The 25,029-nt window shown below is 50.0% G+C and overlaps 1 long non-coding RNA gene across 33 annotated transcripts; it reads left to right on the forward strand.

The window, feature by feature from the left end:
• Positions 1 to 24,995, forward strand: LOC120410249. Of its 33 annotated transcripts, none has more exons than XR_005602239.1 (16): positions 628 to 693; positions 870 to 1,097; positions 1,219 to 1,753; positions 2,048 to 2,185; positions 3,285 to 3,455; positions 3,626 to 3,732; positions 3,967 to 4,100; positions 13,499 to 13,940; positions 14,765 to 14,865; positions 18,929 to 19,053; positions 19,438 to 19,633; positions 19,784 to 20,011; positions 20,133 to 20,236; positions 20,972 to 21,168; positions 21,976 to 22,171; positions 24,536 to 24,995. It is a non-coding gene; the product is annotated as an uncharacterized LOC120410249 (long non-coding RNA). The 33 variants fall into 33 exon arrangements; XR_005602255.1 differs by lacking the exon at positions 3,285 to 3,455 and adding an exon at positions 20,383 to 20,491 and having other exon boundaries at positions 20,133 to 20,243; XR_005602257.1 differs by lacking the exon at positions 3,285 to 3,455 and adding an exon at positions 20,383 to 20,491.
• The last annotated feature ends 34 nt before the right edge of the window (positions 24,996 to 25,029 follow it).

The following is a 25,029-nucleotide window of genomic DNA, read 5'->3' on the forward strand; positions in this document are numbered from 1 at the left end:
TCCTGGGGGAGGTGGAAAACGCTGTCGCTCCATCAGTGGAATTCCTGGGAAATGGAAAGCAGCAGAAGCAGCAAGAACAGAGTTGGAAGCAGGCTCCAGCCGGGTAAGGCAGACACCAAATCCTTTGGAATTAGAAGTGGGCAGGGGTGGGAAGAATTAATTCTTACATTCGTAGCCCATGGATTCCTGAGCAGGATCCTGGCAGGGAAGAGTGCAGGGATCAGACTGGGGACTGATCCCAGCTGGGGGCAGCGAGCCTTGGAATTGGCTGAAGGGAAGAAAGAGGGATCCTTTGAGCACAAGGATCAGCTGTCAAATGTGGAGATGGCATCAGACAATTCCTCAGGAGTTTCAGTTCCTGGGCCAAATCCATCTCCTGCCTTGTGCAGGAGCTCAGAGATCCTGGGAAGAGCCCAACCAACGCAGGGAATGCACTGGCAGTAAAACTGCGGGAATCGTGGGGAAAAGCATCGAACAGGGGGCCTCGTTTTGTACAGGAACGGTACAAAAAATGTCCCAAAAGAGCAGGAAATCCAATGGGATTTTCCATATTCCTCGGAGACCACAATCCAGTGGGAAGGCTGAGAGAAGGAGCAAAGCCTAAAAAGGCAAATGAGCCAAATCCTGCCCAAAAGCCTCCATGGCCACATTCCCTGGCATTGCTGAGGACTTCAGCCGAGCTCCAGGCAAAAGGTGAGCCCCTATGGAATCCTTTCTGGGAGACCATATCCAGCTGGGACCCTTCCTGGAGAAGGCCATGGGATATGGGTTATCCCAGGTCCAGAGAATATGTCCTTTCCTTGGAAAAACACTTGGATCACTGCATCACTTTCTTGTTTTAGGATCACTGCATCACTTTCTTGTTTTAGGCTCACCAGTCAGCCGGGCTATCCAAGTCCATCCTCCCCAGCGGGGAGAGCGGGAGCACGTCCGGCCATGGAGAATTTCTGGGAGAGCCCGGGAGAAGAAAGAAGGCTCCAGCTTCACAGATCTGTGTCATAACCCATCCTGTCGGCCGCTCCTGTTTGATCCTGGTGCATTTGTCCTCTTGGATTCAGCCTGAGCAGCGCTAATTGCTGGCAATGAAGCAGCCTTTGGTACTTCTTTTCCACAAAACCTCTCCATCCTGCCCTTCAATCCTTTTGCAAACACGGGAAAAACCCAAAATTCCGTTTTTCCCCACCTCTCCCCTTCACTTTGCCTCCTCTTTTCTTGCAGGCTTTGGGCTATCCAGGCTTGCATGTGGATTAGACACCCTGTATGCTCAGCTCCAGGTGGGATTGCAGCGGTGTTGGAAGCACCAGGGATTCTCCCAAGGTTTGGTGTGAGGAGCTGCATCTTGGGAGGGGCTGGGATTTTGTGCACTTCTGGGGTTTTTTTTCCTGTTTGCCTTTTGGGCTGCCTCAGAGAAAAGGCTGAAAACCGAAGGAGCTGAGGGGGGGTTCCCAAATTCCTTTCCAGCCCTTCAGAGGAGGCACAAAGCCACGTGCAGCTGAGGAGAGGGATGTGAGGAGAATGGCAATAATGGAGCCTTGGGACTCTGCACTTCATTCTTTTCACGTGTTTGGAGGTGCAGGAAATGCCAAACCCCACAGGAATTCTGTGTCTGTAACATGGGGTGCAACCTCTTGAAACCCAAGTGCTCAGAGTGGGGTTTTCCCAAGGGTAAATCCCAATGTGACATGGCAAAGCTTCAGTGAGGATTTCCAGGCTTGACTGCACAGCTTTTGGGAAAGCTCAGTAGCCAAACAAGGTCAGATTTCTGTTGGATTTGGATCAAACGTGGCGTTTAAATCTGGGCCAGCTCAGCTCCCTGGGTGGGAAAGTGCTTGGAGTAGCCGAGAGCTGAGCCGTTGTTGAGACTTCCAAGCGTTGTGTCCTTACGCTCCTTAATACAGCGTTTAAATAATTGATCCTGAATGGAGCCGGTATCAGAGGGATTTGTTAGAGGGGCAGGGATGTTTTTTCACGTGGCAGTGTGTCGGGATAGTCAAGACTCCTTATGTCAGAATTAATTGGTCTTCTTTTCCTTTTTTTTCCTTTCTAGATTGTGGCTGAGTGGGGAGAATATTTGGGATAAAGAAACGAAATGCCCGAGGGAAGCTTCGTGTTCCCGTGGGGATGCTTTAGGCGCGTGCAGCTTCTGAGCTGCACCGAAACTTGAGGCTCCCACAGAAGCTTCCTGGTAAGCCTGAGTGGGTTTAGTGCATGGGGGTTCCAGTCACTGCTGGACACACTCTGAAGTCCTGGGAAAACATGGAACAATAGCTCTGAGTGGAAAAAATATATGCTCAGCATTCTCTAGGGAAAATTATAGTTGGCCTGTAAGTGTACCCCCACGTCTGCATTGGTTAAAAAGTCAGTCCCACACACTTTCCTGGCTGGTGTGAAGTTGTATAGTTCATCAGATCTGATCCAGTGTGTAAAGAAATGTTTACTGTGGACTTCCAGGAGATTTTCAGCAGTCCTGGGAGGCTGCTGAACTTGATCTCCCTGGATTGACAGAATGAATCCACATAGGATGCAGAGCAGGATGTGGTTTCTCAACAGAATAGTGACATTCTTGAAGGAGGCTACAAGCAAAGGGAATCTTAATTTTAGTTATTGAACACAGAAACATTTATATCTGCTTCTGCAACTCTTAGAAGGGAAGAAGAACGTGGCCATTCTGTGCAGTCCTTTGTGGAAGTGTACTAGCTCAAATTGTCTTTCAAACAGCCAAGTGGCACCGAGTGTCACCTGGAAAAATTAAGTACTGGGGACACTTTACACTCATAAATGGCCTGACCTTGTGTCCATGGAAATCAAGGGACTTCTGTAATGTTAGAATGGGTCTCAAATGATGGGTTTTTGCAGATTAGCAATCTATCCAATGAATGATATCATAAAATTTTGTCTAGCAAAACCTGCTGCCAACATTTAAAAATATCTACCAAATCCTATTCCCGTTAAAACAGTCTTGTTAAAATTGTCTGTTCCAAACAGAACAAGATTTTACTGTTCTTGGTGATGTCGTTTTCCTCCTCAGATTTCTGTGAAAGCATGTGTTTCACAAGGCATATCAAAGTTGTCTCATGGGCAAAAACATGTAAACATCAAGCGTGTCATTTTCTTGAAATCCCCTGTGAAATGGCTAGCCACGCTGCCTTAACCATTCAGAAGCATAAGAGGAAAAAAGGATTTTTCAGGCACTCCAAGGCTGGGTCTGTGGGAGAGCTGAGATGAGCCTGTGGCTCTGCAGTCACCCATCAAGAAGTCACCCAAATGTGCTTTTTATGTTGCAGTTTCCACATTTGGGAGGCAACTACTGCGTAAAGGATCTGGGTTCTGCTAATGAAAAATATATCACGAGGTCCATGTGTGGCTGGGTTGGTTCCATAGTTCCAGCCATACCTGCTGTTGTGATACATAATCCCAGTTCATACTCCTGGGAAGAGTTTCCTGCAGCAGTGCAGGTGGGAAGTTTCTCTCTTGCACTGGCTCCACGTTGAGCTCTTTCTTCTTAATGCAGCCAGTGCACTGAAGGAGGACAAGCTCGCTTCTTCCTTGCCTGGTTGTTCAGGGTGAATCATTAACCAAGCACTTGAGTGACAAACCAAAATTGTTTGTTGAGTGCCTTCTGCAGGCTGCACGGACAGTTTGCCTTCTGCAGGAGGTATGGTTTCCTTCTCTCACGGAATGAAAGCACCACAGACCCCCTCTGCTCGCTGCTGTGCTTTAACCAGACCTGAAGTATGTATATAATAATACATAGATCTATATCTATCTACATATATATATGTACTGAAGTATATAATCTATCTATTTATGGAACTTCTTTATATGTATAGAAGTTCTGTGTTGCTCCTGCTTTATGCATGAGGAAAGGGCATACATATAATGAAGAAAGAAGTTAACTTTTCCTTGTACTCTTCCTTTGTAGCCCGTTGAGGCTTTTGGTGAGAGGAATTATAATCTTTTTCCTAGCAGCACTTCATGAACTGAAATCATTCTCTAGGATGATGACGACATGCCAGTTGTCGGTATATGGATATGAGTCCTGAGATCCCACACATGGATACACAGAAGGACTGCATAATGTGCTGGAGATGGGGGAGAAGGTATGCTTGGGTGAAAGGTGGGACTGTTTCTTCTAATGGCTGCTTACATACAACAGCAAATACTGATTTCTCCCTTTTTAATGCAAGAGCATTTATCTGCCAGTGTTCAAACTGCATTTCCATGACATAAGAAGAGTTGTCTGGATAATTAACTAATACAGTTAAAACACATCAGTTTGAGCAGATGTTCTTGTCTGTGCTTTTAACGTGAATGGCCTTGATTTTGCAGCAAAGTCCGTGAGATGGCACCTGAATGCAAGGGTTTGGGTTTGTGAAGCTTTGCAGAATGATGGCCTATATTTATATTTCTTTCTGAAACTGTCCATAAGCTGCACACAAACCTCGTTTAGAGAGTTTTACTGAGACAGCAGATTCAAGCCTTCATTATTAGGGGACGTCTGCAATGCCATTGTCTGCTTGACGTATTAATTCTTCCAGCTGTGCGTCGATGTATTGTAATGGCCCTGGTTTTTTTGGTCACAGTTTGTTTTCCGCAGTGCCCTCGTGCCTGCGCAGCACTCGTGATGCTGACGTTGAACCTGGGCTGTGTGGCAGATGGGGCTGTCCTGTATCCGAAAGTTACGGGAATGTATGTAGACGTCAGATGGAATGCTGGTCTCTCCGCTCACCCTTGGCTCTGTAATTTCGTCATCCAGCCATGGAGGACCTGTGCAGCCATAACTGGCCAAGGCAGTGGGTGAGCACAAGCTGCAGCTCTGCAGGAGATAAGGGACCTCTTGCCCACAGCAGAAACAGCAAGTAACTGCAGTTCTCAGAACTCGTTACTGCGCCCTTAACTGCAAGTATTTCCCTGCTCTGTAATCTGGCCAAAGGTAGGTAGGTTTTGATAGGGATAGACACATTTCTACCACAAAGGTCACCTCTCTGCCAGATTTCAAAATTTCCCTTCCGAAGCTAGAGATCCTCATATAAAAGGTGGCCTGAGTTTAGGTAGCATGTGCCAAGCAGTATATTTTTCCTTTAATAATATTCCTGGAAATAGCGGAACTGTTTTGGCTAAAGCAGATGCTGAACTGTTCAGAATGAAATTCTCCGAGCTAAAATCTGGCGAAGCAGAGTAACGTGCCCTTTTGTTAACACTGGGGAAGGCTGAGCACCGTGGCAGCAGGGAGGGGAGGTGGCACTGCTGGTCGGCAAACCAAGGAAACCAACGAGCGCTGCTTTTAGCAAACTGCCAGCTTGAAGCCAGTGAGGAACATCCTTGGGCTCCTGCACTCTGTGTTTTTATGTTCACCTTAAATAATGAACAGAGAAACCCAGAGGCACCAGTGCTACTTCCAGCTACCTTGAACTGCTTAAATAGGTAGTTTAAATCCCCCAGGCTCCGTTCTCCCCACCTGTATTGCTCCTGGGCTTAAGGCTGGATGTATCTATGGAATCTCTAGTTATGTGTTGGAGTTTGGCCTGAAGTAATTTGTGTTGCCGACTTGGTACTCTTTCCCCACCCTGGAAGTCTATCTGCAGAACCCCTCTGTGCCAGGCAAGGGAGTCCCCCATAGATGTTTCACTATACAGTTCTATCTTTTGGGTTAAAGCCTTACAGGGCTATCATGTGAATGAGGACAAAGCTCTGTTTTTCTTCTTTGCTCTCTGCCCTGTCTTCTTTCTCTGTATTTTAGGACCCAAGTAACAGGGACATAAAGCTCCTGTTCTGCTTCCTGGTTGTGTCACTGAAACTGCAGGAAAAACAAAAAGCCCTCCAACGACATTTTTAATGTTAGAGAGTCAAGGCACTACTTTCTTCTCTGGCCAGGATGTACCACAGAAATCATCTCATCCGCACATAGCCCGGGTGTGCAGAGAGAATCGTTCCATGACACATGACCTTTACTAGAATTTTCAGATCTTTTTTGCAGTCAAAACTCATAGAAACGAATTGGGTCAGTGTTCATTGGTCTCAAGTTGTGTAGTTCCTAGTATCTGCTCTCCTATTAGATCCGGATTTCTTCCGCTTCTGATGTTAATTAGATCTTCATTGCTTGATTTTCTTATCAGTCTTTGCCGGAGGCAGAGTCTGGGGTAGATGTTCCTAGATGGCCGCTGACGTGTTCTGTTGATGTTCCATCGATGGCCTTATCTTGTTGGGGCTACTCCCAATCTGTTGAAGTGCTAAGCCCATCAGGCCTCACCTAGAGAAACAATGCCCTGGAAAGAAGCTTCAGTTCCCTTCCCCTGGGGCAAAGATGAGCAAACCTGGCTAAAGTCATAGATAAAAGATTTTTAAACTGGTATGTTTTCCAACAGTTGTATATAATGCTTTATTACATAAACGGGCTGGGAAAAGCTCTGGTACCCCTTACCAAGTTGGCTTTGTCTCAGACAATGCTGTTATTTTGGGGCTAGACATGAAGCTCCTGTCTCTGGACTTGAAAATGAATATAGGAATGACTGAACAAACAAACCTGGTACACTCTTAAAAAATTGTGTGCCCATTGACCAAGCTGGATTACCGTGCTCTTTCCAAATTCTTGCCGTGCAAGTTCTTCCATGCGCTCACTTGCAACTCAAACTTTTTTTTGGTTTGTTTTGTTTTGTTTTAAATGATACTGGTACCAGAGCACGGGCACAGCACTTCTATGAGCTGCAGAGCTATGAATATCTCTTTTTATGGATACAGTGTGTGCATGCTGTGGCTTTGGGCACAGGGTATGTCAGTGCTAGTGCGAGACTAATAATAGCCTCTAAAGATCATTTGAGAAGTTGCTTACCTTTCCCCAGGGAGCAGGACATGTCTTTGTATTTCCACCTTCAGATACACAACCCACTTGTGGGCTTGACTGCATAGCAAATACAGTGTGAGAGTCATCCTTGCTTATGTGGATTTTTTTTCCCCCCTCTCCTTTATGTTTTGCTTTGCCCTCTCGTTTGCTTTCTGCCTGTTTTCTCTGAGGCTAGTGATTTCTTGGCAAGTTATTGTTCATAATCAAAGAAAGGTAGTGGGCAAGCAGCAACTGCTGTCTTAGGTAGCCCAAGCTGACCCTGCCACTGCTTTGGCAGGAGAAAGAAGCTTCTTTGGGAAGAGCACAGCTGTCCTGGGCTTTGTGCACACAAGGGCTGCTCAGAGCAGCCCCTTGACCCCATGCTGGCTCTGTGAGCTCTGCCACTCTGACTGGTAACAGTGATGGCAGTTTGTGTTGAGGCTTTGTTCTCTGCTCCCCAGAGAGAAACATTCAACTGCAGAGTGACTAAGTGGCTTTTCAAAGGCTACATGATGAATCAGTGAATGAACAACAACCCCCAGCAGCTCCAGGCCCCCTCCTCTCTGCAGAACAATGCCTTTCTCCCCGTATGAAGATGTGCACGTAGGATAGGTTGCATACAGAGTTATGTAGTTCAAAAGAAATTTGAATATTAATATTTATGTTGTAGTGATGCCACTGTCCTCTAGGCTCTGTAAATAGCAGCACCACAACAATGTGAATTATTCCTTTGATGCAAAACCCTGGCCAGTGAAATAGCTTGTCAATACAAAATAAAATTGCTGCACAAAAGTTTGACAGCTACCTTCATTATATATGTCAATCAAAGGATCCTAAAAGCTTTATTGTCCCTGTACAGAGTCTGAACAATCTGCTAGCCCAATATGCCTCCAAGCTATTTTCTCTCTACTCCTTTCATTGAAAAAATAGCCACCAATAACTTTTGACAAACAGTCTGAGAAAACTGCATGAGCAGCAAGGAAATCTTAGATTTTCTTGGGGATCTGTGGGCTGGAGCCTTCCACTCACTGGGCTCTGTCACATGTCACAGTAGATGAGATCTGGTCAGAAACACGGAGGCCTAAAATTACTCTACAAAACCCAGGCTGGCTGGGGTCGTGGGGAGGGCATGGGGAATTAGGGAGGAAAACTTATGCTGACTAGGAACTAATTAAATAATTTTTGGTTAAGGCTTTTTGTTGCTTTCCCAGGTAGGGACATTCAAGCTCCTCTGTCCCAGGTCTCCCCCAGGTTAGGCTGGGCCTGTCTTGAGGAGCTCTTGCTCTCATCAGACCCCACCCTACAGCTTGGGAGTGTGAGGCGTGCGTATTTCGGCTGGATTCCCTTTTTCCATCGCGCTCGGTCCTGCGAAGCCCAGCTGTCACGTAGGGCTCGAGGTGTTGTAAGCGGGGCAGGGGTCGGGCGGGAGCGGGGCTGTGTCCCGGGAGGCGGGTCCGGCGGCCGGTGCTCCCGCACGGGCGGTGGGGCCCAGGCCGGGCCCTGCCGGGAGCGAGGGCCCGGCAGCCGCAGCGCTGCGAGCCCAGCGCGGCCCCGCGGCCGCGAGAGGGAGCGGCCGGCGCGCCCCGCTCCTGCCCGGCCCTCCCACAGGCCGCCGGAGCCTCCCCGGGAGGGACGGACCCCGCGCCTTCGCTCGGCCCTGCTGAGGCCACAGCTGGAGGGAGTGCTGTGTGCAGTTCTGGGCTCCTCGGGACAGGAGAGACATGGAGCCTCTGGAGAGGGTCCAGCTTAGAGTGACAAAGATGGTTAAGGAGAATCTCATGTGTGAGGAAAGGCAGAGGGTGCTGGCCCTGGTCAGCCTCGAGAAGAGACGACAGAGAGGGAACCTCATCAAAGTCTATCAGTATCTGAAGGGAGAGTGCCAAGAGGATGGAGCCAGGCTCTGGTTGGGTTTTGCCCAGCGATAGTACAAAAGGCAGCGGGCAGAAACTGATGTACATGAGCAAGAACTTTACTGTGTGGATGCCCAAGCACTGGACCAGATTGCCTAGAGAAGTTGTGGAGTCTCCCTCTTTGGAGGTATTCAGAAGGTATCTGGACACAATCCTCAATAACCTGCTTTGGGGGACCCTTGCATTTCTGGGAACTCGGTGACCTCCAGTGGTCCCTTTCCAATCTTTAACCATTCTGTGAAAGTGTGACATTGTAATCTTGTGCCGTGACAGAGCAGCCTAAATCTGATTTATGAGGGTGTCATAACTTCTACGTCTTTGTTCTGGACTGTAATTTAAATTAAGTTGCACAATTCAAAATATCCTGGAGGTTGGTTGTTTCCTCTAAGCCCTCAGCTTGGTTCTTAGCATGTGCTGGTGCGTGGCTTTGCTCTCAGACCTGGTCATGGGCAGTGCAACAGCAGTACCTCAGGAGGTTACTTCCTGCATGCGTATCTGCCTGTGCCTTTCTGACGGCTGCTTTTGGGATGAGCTGCTGCTCTTGGCCTGTGCTAAAGGGCTGACCTAAAAGTGTAAAGAATAGCCTTGCTCTTGTGTTTGGGAGCGAAGCGTGGGGACGCTCTGTGAGGATGCATGCAGAGGAGATATTGCAACAGGACTGCTGATCATGACAACTAGTGCTGGTGAAGAAAGTGGTAAAACGGAAACTTTTAAAGAATTGAGGTGTTAATTCATGTGCTGAGAAAGCTGTGCTGCCCACTTAGCATCCCAAAAACTGTGTGACGTTTCCCTGAGGTGCACTGCTTGCTGCTGCATCATGGCTATGTCTTTGATCACAGGCAAGATTAAGCATGCTTTTGTAATCAGTAGACTCCACAAGTAGTTTCAAGATACATGGGAGTATATGGGAGTAAAAAGACATAGACTGACACTTCTCACAGTGTTGAAGTTTACATGGTGTGGTGTGTTCTCTCCCCATGCAGCATTGCCCTCCTGTACAGAGCCCTTTTATTCATGTTTAAAGAATTACCACTGTTGTGGCAATGGCATAGAAGTTGTTTTGGTGCAATTTGTGGCGAGCACCAAATATTGTGCAACAGAATGTCTGTTATCTGTGACAACATCTGCAAGACTGGACTAAGCTGAACGTAGGTGGTGCTGACAGGATGCAAAAGGCTTTCTGTAAGCAGACTGGGCTGTGCTTTTCTCGCTAGTCCACCTCTGGCCAAGGACGTACTTTGTAGTGTGTGGGTGCAATGGTAAAGACACTGCAAACACTTTTGCTCCTGTGGTAGGGCTAGGAGCTTGGTGTTGTACATGGAAAAAAAGCCTACACAAGTCTGAAGCTTCTGCTGTGAGCATCACTGCTTCATCTTGTTATTCTGGCCCTAAAGGAAACCCTGCTGAAGGAATGCTGTACCCAGCCCCTCTGCTTCTGTGAACAGGAGGTAGCGGTGGCTTCCCAGGGGGAATAAACCAGGCTTTGGTGCTTGCCTGTCTTACTTCTCTGCCTTGTGGGAAAATGTTATGAATCCCTCTGTTTGGGTGATTGCTCACGCTTCTGCACCCTCAGACTTCATCTGTAAACTTTTAGCAGAAATTATGCACTGATGCTGGGATGGCTCTTGCCAGCTAGGAACTGTTTTCCAGTGTCACTCACTTGTAGTTGGCATGTGGAACTGCTGTGTCATTTTCTCGATGTTTAATGTGACCTAATTGTGTACTTCCAGTGTCTGGGAGGATCAGCTCTCCTGGTGTGACAGTTGCCATAAAATCAGCGGTGCGTCTCTGGCATTTGCAGCTGGGTGCAAGGCACAAGTTCCTTGATTTTGCTGCATCAGCCCAGTGAAACATTGCGGGGCTGTGTGTGCAGCCAACTGCCTTTTGTTACGCCTGGTAACAGCTTGGCAATATTAAAAAAAATGTAACCTCCAGCTGTTTAATTTGCTCTAGGGAAATAAAAAGGCTTCCTAATAATCTTCATATTTACTTGGCCCGTTTGGTTTGAAAGCAGATGGGTTGATTTACGAGATAAATGACAAAGCAAGAGAAGAAGAAGTGTGTCAGTGGCTTTACCATGAGAGAGGAAGGCATTTCTGATATGTGGTTAATCACGATTAACCATTCTAGGTTTTGGGGTTTTTTTACAAGTCAGCTTCTTGGACCTTCTGCCTGCCCGCTTGCTCAGCCAACTAATTCCCTCAGTGCCCATTGTCACCTCTCCCTATGACCTACAGGTAGGGGAAGGTGCAGAGCTGTAATGAAGGAGAGGGGCTGAGGTGGCCATTCCTTCTCAGTTGTGCCTTCTTTGCCCACTCCAAACTTGTGCAGGAGCCTCCCCATTGCAGCACTCACCCCCTCCCTGTGGCCAGACCAGTAAATGCCTATGTCCTTTTGGATGGGCTGGGAAATGGTCCTTCCTGAGGCACTGCTGCTTGAGGCACTGGCACTGAGCAGAGCTAGGTTCTCCAGGCGGGCTGGTGCTGAGGCTGTGCCCTCCCTGCCAGAACCATGCACCCCTCTGCCCTGGCAGGCAGCTGGCAAGTTGTGAAATACGGTTCAGCACTTTTTTTTTTTTAATATTACATTGTGCAGCTGTCTTGGAAAGGATTAGAAATCAGTTCTGGAAGAGACTACAGTAGATTTTAGTGAAGGATTCTGCTGTGTCCTTAATTATTTATAAGCATCAGGATATAAGGACACCCATGTTAACCCTTCAGCAGCGAGGAAGATTACAAATGATCTAATAAATGACATACGCAAATCTTCAGATGGAGTAGGTTTAGTTGCAAGTTCTGAGACTTAGAAGTGAGGAAATATCAGAAATAAGGTTTCTGCTTATTATTTTGTATGTCAGATAGCGTGTTTGGTGAGGCAACTGGATTAGATGAACGCTGTATGTCCCTTTCAACTGAAAGACACCATTCTACATTTCCGGTGGCACAGGCCTCTCCTAAGGGGTCACAGATTTGCTTACCCCCCCCTGCCCTGGTTGCTCTCACCACCTTTCACTAGTGGGTTTTGCTCAGGGGATGAATCAGGGGCAGGTTCATGCCCACAAGGCTCCTGCTCTATGGCCCCAGGGCCAGGCAAGGCTGCAGGAGCACTGTGGAGGGGTTACTGGTTTTGGCAGCTGAATGGTGTCAGGAAAAGCAGCTTCCCTCCCTGCCACATGTTTCCAGAGGGCTGCTGAATAAGTCAGGGAAGCCAAAGCAAGGCTCCTTTTTGGGCTCAGAAACCTCTGTGCTAGAAGAACCCGTCCCTGCCAGCTAGGGCCCCCCTTGTCCTGCCCATGGTGTGGGTAAGTCACAGGCTCCTCTTCTCTGTGCTGGGATGAACTGCCTAGGGAATGCCATTGCCAGCAGCCTGGTGTGCTGGAAAAAGGGAGAAGGGAAGAGGGAATGTGGTGCCAGAGCTGCGTGCCATCGGGTTGTGCTTCCCGCTGAGGACAGAGAGTGTCTGGGCCGAGGTGAGATTGCTGGGAGTGCTTGGATGAGCTGTGCAGGAGACAGGGAGCTCGGGATTGCAGCTGCTGCTGGAACCATTGCCTTAGGTCTGCTTAGTCAGTGTCTGTGTGAAGTGGGATTTGCGCTGGAGAGGTGCTGTCGGGAACAAAGGACGGAGTAAATCCTCTCCGGGGATGCGCAGGGAGGGACTGAGTTGCAGGGAAGGAGAGTATTTCTAAGCCGTATCAATATTTCCCTGAAACTGGGGCTGGAGCAGTGAGGGGGGTGCTTGGGTTTGGCCTGGGCCTGTCAGGAAGAGCCATAAACGAGCCAGCCGAGGCCCTGAACCCTCCCTGGATGTTTGAAACACTTCCACAAAAAGCCAAGGCAGTCACGATTGCAGAGGACAAATTGTAGGCGACTGCTTACGATCCGTGGGGAATTTCCTTTGGAATTACGAGTCAGAGAGTGCATGCAAGCAGAGCACATCTTTTGGCTTTTTCCGGTCTGTCATCTCCTGTCTGGCTCTAGAGAGTTTTGTGCGCTCCCGTTCAGGAGGCAGCGTGTTTTCAGCTGGAAATTTGGGGTGGTTTTGTTTCCTCAGGGTCTGGGGTCTTTCCTGAGAGAATCAGCCCTCCCATAAATCCCCCGGGTTGTTCTACACAGCTGCTTTGGCCATGGGTCAGAGAGAGAGAAGGGAAATGACTTTTTAGGGCGTTGAAATTTCTCCAGGCAGGAGTGGGACGTCGTCTTGCCCCTCCCCAGAGCCCTGCAGGCGCATGGGAGTAGCTCAGTGCCGGCGCAGCTCTCTGAGCGATAACAACGCTTGGGAGGTTCGAGTGTTGATAACAGCTCTCCTGTCTCCTGGGGCCCAAGGTTCGGTCTCACGGTCCCGGACCGGTGAGGGAGAAAAGGAACTTGTGCTATTCCTGGAAAAGCTTCTGTTATTCCTTGTGCAGCCTTTTAATTCTGTGTTCTGATGGACTGTCCGCTGTCTTTCTAACAGGACTTGTCAGAGATTCAGATTTAGGAATTGAATTTGGGTCCGTTCACTTCAGGATCTTGCCAAGCCTGAAGGCCTGGGGCGATGACTGCTCTCAGCGAGGGCTCTTTATGAATCCTCTGTCAGATTTCCCTCAGTGCTGGGCAGGAAAGGCGAGGGTTTGGATCAGGAATTCTGCAAGCGGGCCCTGTGTGACCGTTGGCTTCTTGTGTGTGTGTGCATCAGTGAGCCAAAATCAAGAGCAAAGGCTGGTTTGGTTTTACGAACTTAGAGTAACTTTAAAAAAAAGTAATCAACTTTTTCTTCTTTTTTAATTTAGGTGCTGGAATTGCCTGTCTGGACGTGTGCTGAGCTCTCGCTGCTGTGGACTGTGCAGCCTTAATTGCTGCAGGTTCCTGTTCTTCTCACCAGCTCAAAGTACACGTGGGGTTTTTTCCCCTTCTATATAGAGCTGTTGAGTTTGGCGATTTTCCTGAATTGAGGATACTGAAGGTCGAGAAGGAAGATTTGTCTCTTTTTGTGCTTTTCTGTTGTTATTTTTAGCACCTGCTCACCATCTGGACATGGTTGGAATACTGGAAACATAAAAGTTTTTAGATTCAGTGCTTATTTATGCAAACCCAGTTTTTTTACCTTTTTTTTTTTTTTTTTTTTTTTTTTGGAAAGGTCTCCATTTGTCTGGGCACTGTTCCTGGTATTTTGATGTAGAAAAGGTCATGTGAACAGCAGGGAGCAGTGAGCACTTGGAAGGGGGGGTGCAGGTATTTCATCCAGGGTGGGGCAGTGAATGTGGCCTAGGAACAGCTCTGTGGTCAAGTGAGCAGCAGAGGAACTGAAGGATGCTCTTCCCCAGCAGAGCTGCTGCTTTGTGCTCTGGGGCAGCGCTGCCAGTGCTGGGCTTCCTCGGGGAAAACAGCTCCTTTAGGATGTGCTTTGCTGCAAAGGTTTCCCTGAGCTGGGTGTCTGCAAGAGGCATCGGGATACCAGTGTCAGGAGTTTTCCATGGTTTCCAGGCTGTTGTACACAGCACGTTCCGGGCAATTTGCGAGCGTGAGGCAGAGCAAAATGGGTGCAATTGGACCCTGCAAATGCAGTTCAGGCAGACGTTGATCTTTTAACTTTTCCATGGCAGGTGCGAATTCTGGGGCATTTGTGAGTCTGCCTTGACTTGCAGGGATTGAAAGTTTTAGGTCTGGAATTGTTTGCTCAGCTTGCTCCAAGGCATGGTGTACTTCTGGAAGTGCCACACGCCTCCCAGGACCGAGGAGCTGCTGGCTGGGTGCCTGGGAGCTGGGAGCCACTGGGAGGGCTGGGGGTGACACCTGGAGAGGGGCTGGGGAAGCCTGAACTGGGATATTTTCCCCCCTGACGTTGGGTACCGAGGCACTAGGAAAATCCAGGACTCCAGGATGTTTGAATGTATCTAAAGGTACACCTGGACCTTTGCCCTGTGGCGCTCTTGAGTTTCTGTTGACTTTCCTGAATTGAGGCTGCTGAGGGCGGTGGAAGATCATTTGTCTTGTTTTGTGCTTCTCTGTTGTTTTTAACTCCTGCTTGAATTTGAACATAACCTTCTCCTCTCAAGGTCACCGGCGAGCCTGGGACAAGACCTGAGCCAGAACTTGTTGGGCCCTTGCAGAGAGAGAAGCAGTAAATGGTGTTGGAGAGTTTTTGGGAGTGCTGTCGGTGAGTCTTGTTTGGTGCTGTCCCTTTGTTCCTGGGGGGCACTGGCGGAGCGCGCTGGGGCCGCGCCACATCGGTGCCCAGCTGGGCGCAGGCGCTTGCCCCTTGCCAGCCCTGGTGGGTGAGAGCTGCACCTACCCTGCTGCTGGCAGAGGAGGCAGAGCTGGGCCAGGGCAGCTGCTCCGTTGCATGGGTGCAAAACTCGTGTGTTCCTCTTCCCAGGGAGTTCCAGGCTGCTGCAACTGTTTGGCTCAAGCCCCTGAGAGACGCTGGACTATTGCTGAGTGATGGCTCTGAGAGTTGCCCACTTGTGGAGGGCCAGGGTGCTGGGCTGGGTCCAGGGAAGGTTTTGGGTGTGGAATGGCCCGTGCGCATGAGACGGGGTGGGGGGGGTGAACTCTCGCTGCCTGGAGGCTGCAAATGGGGCTTTGAAGGGGGTAAGAGGCAAATGCTGCAAGGAGAGATGGTGCCTCTTCTCCTGCTAATGGCCCTCCCTGACACAACTTGCACAAGTTGTAAAACTTTCTCTTCCCTTCTATGTTTCTTTAAGTGATCATTTCATACTTTGTTGTTGCTGTATTGCGATAGGGACCAAAGGGCTGCATGGCTGCCTTCCGTCGCAGCCCCACGGTTCTGAAATAAACCCTGCGTACGCACGTAGGGGTGCACGTGTTTGCCAAACAGGGTTCGTTGCCGTCTTTCACTGCAGTCCACCCTGATGGGATCCGGGAAGTGGTCTGGGAAGGTCCTGGATAACTTGGGCCTTCCTGGGGGTGGAATGCCCACCTGTAAAATAAGGAGCTTCTGCTTCTATTTTCTTGTTCCTCCAGGTCCCCTGGAGTGCATGCTGTGACCCCCCCCAAGCTTGCAGAGGCTGTTTGATGAGGGGAAGGGACTTGGAAAAATCCAAGTTACGCAGACAGAAGGAGTTTAAATTGAGGGCAGAAGCTCCTCTTCCCTTATTGTCTGTGTTTGAACTGGTTGAGATCCCCCCTTCACTTATGATTTTAAGGGTATTGATTTGAAGGAAAACCTGCCTTTTCTGCGGTGCTAGGGTATCAATTGACCGGGAATCCCCGTGTTCCATTTGAAATGGAAGGGGAGGGCACGGGTGTTTCCATTTTATGGGTTTGAATTGAGGGTAACACCCCCCCTCCAACCCCCTCCCCCTCCGTTTTCATCGTCCTGAGGTTTACGTTGAGGGGGAAGCTCCGTATGTCCCTGTTTTTTAAGGGTTTTGCTTTGAGGTAAAAATCGCCCTTTTCCCATCATTTGAGAGATTTGAGGAAAGCCCCTGTCCTTCTGATATGTCAGAGGATTAAATTGAAGGGAGAACCCCTTTATTTGCCATTGTATTGGCTTAAATGGAGGTAAACGGCCCCCGTTGCCTCAGTTGCAGGGGTTAAATTGAAGGAAACTCCAAGCTTTTCCAGCATTTGAAGGGTTTAGGTGGGGCCGTGCCGCTGCATTTGAGGGGCGCTTCTGGCCGTGCCCCGGCACCGAATGTCTTGCGCGGGAGCACTCCCGGCCCCCGGGGAATTTCTGAGGAGGAACGGCAGTTTGGGGGGCTGGGCTGCCGACAGGGCCCGACGGAGCCGCGCCGTCCGAGCCGTGCGGAGCCGAGCCGGCCCCGGCCGTGCCGCCCGCTGCGTGCGCTCCGTGCGCGGGGGCTCGGGCGCCGCCGGGTCCCCCTCGCCCGGTGCCTGGCTTTTGTCCGGTGAGGGTGTGCTTGGGCATTCAAGGTGACTGGAGAAATCACAGCTGTGGGAACTTGAGCAACAGCGGGCGCGTTTCCCCCAGAGAGCTGCGGCAGCGGTTCCATCTCTGCCCTCTGGCTGCAGACTCAGCGCTGCGCTCGCTGCTGTCAGGCGGGGGCAGTGGAGGAGCGCTTTGTGAGGCTTCAGTGAGAAATTTGCTTTGTTTCAGTGCAAAGCTGAGGCTCGCCCAGAGGCAAGGGTGTCGCTTTGTACAGTTTAGGACAGGGGGGCTGGAAAAGCAGTGGCTAAGTCTTGAAATATCAGGATCTGTATCAGCATGCCTGCGTCTCCTGGTAATCACTTGTAACTGGTAGATGGTTCAGAGGTTCAAGACAGCTTATCTGCTGTGCTGACCAGCGTGTTTTGTTATCTTTTGATGTGTAGGATGGTGCTAGGTTTGGATGGCTTGATCTAAGTTTCTCTCTGGGGCGTTTTTGAGGGAAAAGCTGAGGTGCTGTTTAAGGGAGAGAATGCGCATTTTTGGGATGGAAAAGGTTTGATCAATATTGTAGAGGAAGTAAAATGTTGGGGGCAAAAGTGGATGCAATCTGGAGGAGACAGAAGGAATATTTTGGAGGCAAAATGGGGAACTCAGTAGTGGACAGATGGGGAACATTTTGGGGGCAACACTTGACAAACTCCCTGGGGTGGAGAACGAAGACATTGAGGGAAAAATGAGGTGATGAGCAGTGGGCACGTAGGGAAGGTCGTGGGGGTAAATGTTGAGAAAAGCCCCGTGGTATTCAAGAAATCCTTGGAAGCAGGACTGAGGAATTCAGTGGTGGAAAGATAGGGGACTTTTGCGGGGGTAAAACTTCCAAAGATCTAAGAGTTGAGAGTGAGTGTTTTTAGGTAAAAAGGATGTCTTGTTGAAGTTGGGCGTCTGGATTGTGGCATTTGTGGATCACAGGGTGTTTTTGCAGAAAGTAGGAGATAAAGAAGACTCCCAAAGCCTCGGTAGCTGTGTTAAGAAATCCCTCGCAGGGAAGAAAGGTACCTAAACCTCCTAGAAGTAGGGACTAATTAGCACAGGAAGGGGAAAACCCACCCCTAGTGGGAGAGAGCCCGCCGGGTAAGGGAAGAGAAGGATGCCCTTAAGAAGGAGCAGGGAAGGTGAATTCCTCAGTTTGCTAAAATGTATCAAAAAGTTTGGAATCTGGGTCTGTGTGGAGGCCGGGATTTTCTCGGCCATGTGCAGAGCCCAGCCCTAGGAATAAAGTAATTCCAGGCTTTCCAACGCCAAAAATGCAGTACCAGAGAGTTCTGTTATCCCGAGGACTTGGGGGATATTTGGCAAAAATTTCCGGGGGCCCAGGCTGGACCGAGCTTTTAACGCTCCCCGGATTCACGGGATCGGGGATTCCAGCGTGCCCTGCACGGGTTTTTTCAGGGAAGTCCCAAATCCGTGTGAGCACGAAGCAGAATCCCCTGGGAGCTGTGAAGGCAACAGGATATTTCTTGGGAATTTTGAAGGATTGGGTGAGTCCTCAGTGTTAGGTTGGAATGAACGCAAATTGTCCGGGAGTTGCTGGTTTAGGGATGGCCGGATCTGGGTTTGGATTTGTGGGCACCGAGTGTTCCTTGTGTCAGCTTTAGGTCTGCATTGGTGGGAATTGTCAGAGAAAAGAGAAGGGAATTGAAATGCGGAGCTCCATTCCTGGAGAAATGATCAGGATAGGAGAGGAAAGGCTGTGGAGCTGCTGGGAGCTCCTGGAGAACGAAAGGATCTGAGGTCTGGAGGCAAAAGCTGTGGAACAAAGCCTGAAAAGGGTGCGGGGTGGGCAAGAGGGGGAGGAGGGCATTGCAGGGGGGGGGAAAGAGGGAAAGGATCCCTGCTCCGGGAATCCAGCAGGGACCAGGACAGGATCATTTCCCATCCACCGCTCTCAGTGGAATCCTAATAAGGAAGGTCGAAGGGAAGTGATTCGTTTGTTCTTAGGTTTGGAATGAAAGGTGCTCTTGCAGAGGGGAATATTCACCTGTTAAAATTCTGTTGGATACAGGAAAAGAGGGAGGAAGCAAGCAGCTGGGCAATGAACGGGTGGATTTTTGGTGGATACAGGGAAAGACATGGGAAGGGGTTGTTAAGTAAAATGCACCTCACGGGCAGCACCAGGAAAAGCCTCAACTGCTCTTTTTTCCAAGCTCTGACATTCCAGAGGAGTAAACAGTGGTCAGCCCATCACTTTCTGTATTCCTTGGGTGCCCAGTGCTTTGTTGGGAAGAGATAATATTTGGAAATGAACAAATCCGGGGATGTAATTCCTGATAGTAAAGCCCCAGAGACCCTGGTTTTGATATCCTTCCAGCACCCAAACGCAACAGAGGGAATCCTGGAGGAGCTGGAAAACGCTGTCGCTCCGTCAGTGGAATTCCTGGGAAACGGAAAGCAACAGAAGTAGCAAGAACAGAGTTGGAAGCAGGCTCCAGCCAGGTAAGGCAGACACCAAATCCTTTGGGCAGGGGTGGGAAGAATTAATTCTTACATTCATAGCCCATGGATTCCTGAGCAGGATCCCGGCAGGGAAGACTGCAGGGATCAGACTGGGGACTGATCCCAGCTGGGGGCATGAGCCTTGGAATTGGCTGGAGGGAAGAAAGAGGGATCCTTTGAGCACAAGGATCAGCTGTCAAATGTGGAGATGGCATCAGACAATTCCTCGGGAGGGTTTAGTTCCTGGGCCAAATCGATCTCCTGCCTTGTGAAGGAGCTCAGAGATCTGGGAAGAGCCCAAGCAATGCAGGGAATGCAGTGGCAGATAAAACTGCCGGGGAACGGTGGGGAAAAGCATCGAACAGGGGGCCTCGTTTTGTACAGGAACGGTACCAAAAAATGTCCGAAAGAGCAGGAATGGAATGGGATTTTAGGTATTCCTCGGAGGCCACAATCCAGTGGGAAGGCTGAGAGAAGGAAGCAAAGCCTAAAAAGGCAAATGAGCCAAATCCTGCCCAAAGCCTCCAATGGCCACATTCCCTGGCATTGCTGAGGACTTCAGCCGAGCTCCAGGCAAAAGGTGAGCCCCTATGGAATCCTTTCTGGGAGACCATATCCAGCTGGGACCCTTCCTGGAGAAGGCCATGGGATATGGGTTATCCCAGGTCCAGAGAATATGTCATTTCCTCAGGAAAAACACTTGGATCACTGCATCACTTTCTTGTTTCAGGCTCACCAGTCAGCCGGGCTATCCAAGTCCATCCTCCCCAGCGGGGAGAGCGGGAGCATGTCCGGCCATGGAGAATTTCTGGGAGAGCCCGGGAGAAGAAAGAAGGCTCCAGCTTCACAGATCTGTGTCATAACCCATCCTGTCGGCCGCTCCTGTTTGATCCTGGTGCATTTGTCCTCTTGGATTCAGCCTGAGCAGCGCTAATTGCTGGCAATGAAGCAGCCTTTGGTACTTCTTTTCCACAAAACCTCTCCATCCTGCCCTTCAATCCTGTTGCAAACACGGGGAAAACCCAAAACTCCGTTTTTCCCCCCCTCTCCCCTTCACTTTGCCTCCTCTTTTCTCGCAGGCTTTGGGCTATCCAGGCTTGCATGTGGATTAGGCAGAGCAGCCTGTAAGCTCAGCTCCAGGTGGGATTGCAGCGGTGTTGGAAGCACCAGGGATTCTCCCAAGGTTTGGTGTGAGGAGCTGCATCTTGGGAGGGGCTGGGATTTTGTGCACTTCTGGGGGTTTTTTTTTCCTGTTTGCCTTTTGGGCTGCCTCAGAGAAAAGGCTGAAAACCGAAGGAGCTGAGGGGGGGTTCCCAAATTCCTTTCCAGCCCTTCAGAGGAGGCACAAAGCCACGTGCAGCTGAGGAGAGGGATGTGAGGAGAATGGCAATAATGGAGCCTTGGGACTCTGCACTTCATTCTTTTCACGTGTTTGGAGGTGCAGGAAATGCCAAACTCCACAGGAATTCTGTGTCTGTAACATGGGGTGCAACCTCTTGAAACCCAAGTGCTCGGAGTGGGGTTTTCCCAAGGGTAAATCCCAATGTGACATGGCAAGGCTTCAGTGAGGATTTCCAGGCTTGACTGCACAGCTTTTGGGAAAGCTCAGTAGCCAAACAAGGTCAGATTTCTGTTGGATTTGGATCAAACGTGGCGTTTAAATCTGGGCCAGCTCAGCTCCCTGGGTGGGAAAGTGCTTGGAGTAGCCGAGAGCTGAGCCGTTTTTGAGACTTCCAAGCGTTGTGTCCTTACGCTCCTTAATACAGCGTTTAAATAATTGATCCTGAATGGAGCCGGTATCAGAGGGATTTGTTAGAGGGGCAGGGATGTTTTTTCCCGTGGCAGTGTGTCGGGATAGTCAAGACTCCTTATGTCAGAATTAATTGGTCTTCCTTCTTTTCCCTTTTGTTCTTTCTAGATTGTGGCTGAGTGGGGAGAATATTTGGGATAAAGAAACGAAATGCCCGAGGGAAGCTTCGTGTTCCCGTGGGGATGCTTTAGGCGCGTGCAGCTTCTGAGCTGCACCGAAACTTGAGGCTCCCCCGGAAGCCTTCCGAAGCTGGAAGGGCCAGGGAAGAGAATTCCAGGAGAGGTGTGGGAAGCGCTTTCTGCCAGGTCTGGACAGCAGCGTGGTGGGAATGACTTCAAAGTGTTCCTTGTCCCTGTCCTGTTCCCAGCTCAGGACAAAGTTGGTGTTCCCTGAGCGGCTGCGGTTCCCTGGATGTGGCAGGAGGAGGTCTCTGCCGGGGAGTGGGAGAAATGTCCCTGCCCGGTGCCGTGTCCTTGGCGGGCAGAGAGCGCCGATCGTGGCAAGGGGGGTTTGTGAGTGTGGAATCAATCCTAGCTCCTTTTTAAGGGGGTGTTTTAATGAGTCATCAGCAGGGACCACTTTTAGCCAGCTTTAGTTAAGTTCCTTTTGCACAGGTTTCATGTGGCTTTGATGGTGAAATCAGCAAACCCTGAAGTTTGCCAAATTACCCCTGAAAAGCTTTAATGAACCAATCCTGAGGGAACCGGGGATTGGATATTTGGGATCTTATGGCCCTTTGAGGCCATGCTGGGTTTACCCCTGATTTTGGTGCCGAGGGAAACTCCAAGTTAAGAATAATCCAAATATGAAGCACTTCTCACAAAAGTCAGCTTTGCAAAGCTTTATTTGGGCTAAAAAAGAAAAGATGGGAATGCCCTTGGCAGAAAAGCAGCTGTGAGGCACAGCAGGCTTCAAATGCCTGTCAGCAGGAGCTCCAGGAGAAACGGCTGCTGGCTGCGGGCATCCTGGGCTTTCCAGGCAGGTTTTGTAGCGGATTGCAAGGCAGTTCTCCTGCCTCTGGGGGGTGGCACCTGCATCCCACTGGAAAGGGAAAATGTGGAGAGAGCGGCAAGCGGGAAGACGGTTTGCTGATGTGTGTCCTTGGATTGCAGTTCCTCCCGGTGGGTCTGTGCTGCTGGAAGTTTGAAGGAGATCAGTCCTGGAGTACGTGTGGGTTCACCGGTGGGGCTTGGGAGAGACGCTGGACATGAAATTCCAGGGATGTTCCCCTTGCTGGAGTGAGAAGCAGTGGAAGCACTTTGCTGTGTGCTTCTTCATCGCCTTCGCCTCGGTCCCCTGGGGCTCCAGGTAATCCCCTCTCACCTTTGCTTTTCCAAGGGTCTCTAAATGAGGGCTAGAGCTTTGGTGCAGCTCCCTTTACAGGGAAGATCTGTTCCAGGAAAGGTCTCCTGGTCCGGACCGATGGCGTTGCAGGAAGAGCAGGAAACCCCACAGTTCCTGTGGCTCCCTCATCTGATTTGCCTGCAGGCAGCAAGGATCATTCCCAAGTGTCATCCCCTGGCTCCGTGACTCGGGGAGGTTGTGTTCCCCCAAAGGCCAGGGGCCGCTTTGTGTTGCAGCTCACGAAAAGTCCAGCTCGGTGGTGCTGGGTTTGGTTTTTGTGTGCAATGAAGGCACTAAAAAATTCCCCTCCTTCACTGGCACAGCCCTGGAGTGGGAGCAGATTCCCCTTATCCCGGAGTTATCCCGCTCCTGCCCTGGATCCCTGCGGTGCCGTGGCAGGTGAGGAGACTGAAAGCTTTCATTAGGAATTGGGCATTATGAGCACTGACATTTACTGTGCTAGAAAGTCCAAGGGACAAATTTGTGCCAATTAATGTCACGCCTTTAACTACGAGGATCAATTTGTGTTATGCTTGTAGCAGAGTCTGGTGACAGAGGGGGTTTCCAAAGGAAGTCTTGCTCCATGGAGGCCTGTACCCAAAGAAAATGCCAAGAGAACTGAGGTGTGAAAAACAAAGATCCTTTGTTTCTATAAGAGCAGCAACAAAAAGACACTAGAGAACATATTTACATTGGAAGAACCTTTGTAACAACAACGATCTAGAGAACGTATTGACAAGAACATAGCTATCAAAACGATCTTAAACGTATTTACAGAAGACCAAAAGAAACCCTAAAAGGTATCTACAGAAGGGTGCCATCTCTGTCCTGGATCTCCATCAGTCCTGGAAGAAAAGCAAGTGACACAGTCATTGCAGTCAGGCACAGAGGGCTGTTCCATGTGCCCCCAGCCTGGGACACACTGGCAGAGCGGGACTCTGCTGCCAGCGCTGAGCCTGGCTGGGGCTGGGGGTCAGGCCCCAGGCACTGGCATGGGGCTTGTGTGAGCCAAAGCAAGTGCAGGACAGCATGGGGATGGTGCTTGTGCTGCCAGAATGCAGCAGACGGGGCACCGTGTCCCTCAGCGGGGCACCCAAGCCCAGCCCCAGCCTGGCAGCAGGGCACCCACTCTGCCTGTGGGGAGCACATACCTGTCCTACCGCTGGAGTCCCTCTTCATCCCAGGACCATGTCCTCCTCCTCGTCTTTTCCATCCACATCCATGTCCTCACTGTACTCTTCCATTTCCACCTCCATCTCTTCCTCCATCTCTTCCTTCACATCCACCTCCATCTCTTCCTCCATCTCCTCCTTCACATCCACCTCCATCTCTTCCTCCATCTCTTCCTTCACATCCACCTCCATCTCTTCCTCCATCTCTTTCTCTTCGTCTCTGGAAACCTGCAGATGTAGCAAAACCTCGGAGTGGCATCCCTGTCCCACAGCATCCCCACAGAGGCACTTAGGTGGTGTCCATTTCCATGGAATGGCACCTTACCTTCCTCGGGACCAATGTGAGCATCTGGCAGGGATGAATGGCAAAATCCAGGCACGAGAGACCTTTCGGAACTCTTGGGAGTATCGAGCAGGGCCAAGCAGGTGACGGGTGTGTAGGCACAAGGGCGAATGGTTGTGTTGTCCTCTTTGCTGGATGCTGGGAGCTCCGGTGTGAATGCAGACCCGTGACATCACAATTCACAGGAGTCCAGGGTCACCGTGGAGTGGACGACGGGGATCATAGAATGAATGGACTCCCTGAGTGGTCTGGCTTGGAAGGGACGCTAAAGATCATCTTGTTCCAACTTGAGCAATCTTCTACCAGAGCACGTTGCTCAGAGTCCTGTTCCCACGTGGCCTTGGATGTTTGCAGGGATGGGGCATCCACATCCTCTGTGCACAGCCTGGGCCAGTGCCTCAGCACCCTCAGTGTGAAAAAGCAGCTTCCTTAGAGCCAACCTAACTCAACCTCCTGCAGTTAAAAGCCATCCCCCTTCTCCTCTTGCCACTGGCCCTATTGAACACTGTCCCCATCTTTCCTATGGGACCCTTCAAGTCCTGCATGGCCACAGCAAAGCCTCTCCAGGGCCTTCTGTTCTCCAGGCTGAACATTCTCAAGCCCACATGGACAGCAGTGACTTAGATCAGCAGAAATCAAAGCTGCAAGGTAGCAACTAGCACCAGGAACTGAGAGAGGGAAGCTTTAGACCCAGGCTTGTCTCGAAATAGACAAAATTAGTAAGAGTGCAGGGGCAGATGGTGGGACACTGGCTCTGTTCTAACTGATGAATATTTTCTTTTTTTCTTCTTCTTTTCTCTCATGCTGACCCAGGTTTTGCTGTTTGAAAGGAAGCTTGGCACAGCATCCATTGTCTTCTCCATTTGTGAAACACCGAGCAGAATCTGAGCAGGCTGATGGCGCAGAGCAAAACCTGCAAATATCTTGATAATCCTGAGCCTGGGGGATGCAGCTAAACGCAGTCCAAAGGAATTTCTGGAAAGTCGAACCTGGTTTACATTTTCTTGAGTTTGGCTGTGCCAGCTTCACCAGACATTTATAAAAAAGCAAACAAAAAACTCCAGCCAAAAAAGACAAAAACCCAAACAAACAAACCCACACAAACCAATCAAACAAACAGATAAAAAACCCCAAATCAAACCAAAAGGAATGAGGAGTTCATAGTAGTTGTGAGGATATCACAGCAGGCGAACGGCTGCTTCCCACAGGATCACCAGAAAAAGCCACATGGAACAGCTGCTCCGAAAGATCCACACCAGGGGCAATAGAAAAAGGGATACATGGCGGCTTTGGGGGTAGCTCCACAT

The sequence above is a fragment of the Corvus cornix genome, chromosome 6 (assembly GCF_000738735.6).
Source record: "Corvus cornix cornix isolate S_Up_H32 chromosome 6, ASM73873v5, whole genome shotgun sequence".
NCBI lineage: Eukaryota > Metazoa > Chordata > Aves > Passeriformes > Corvidae > Corvus > Corvus cornix.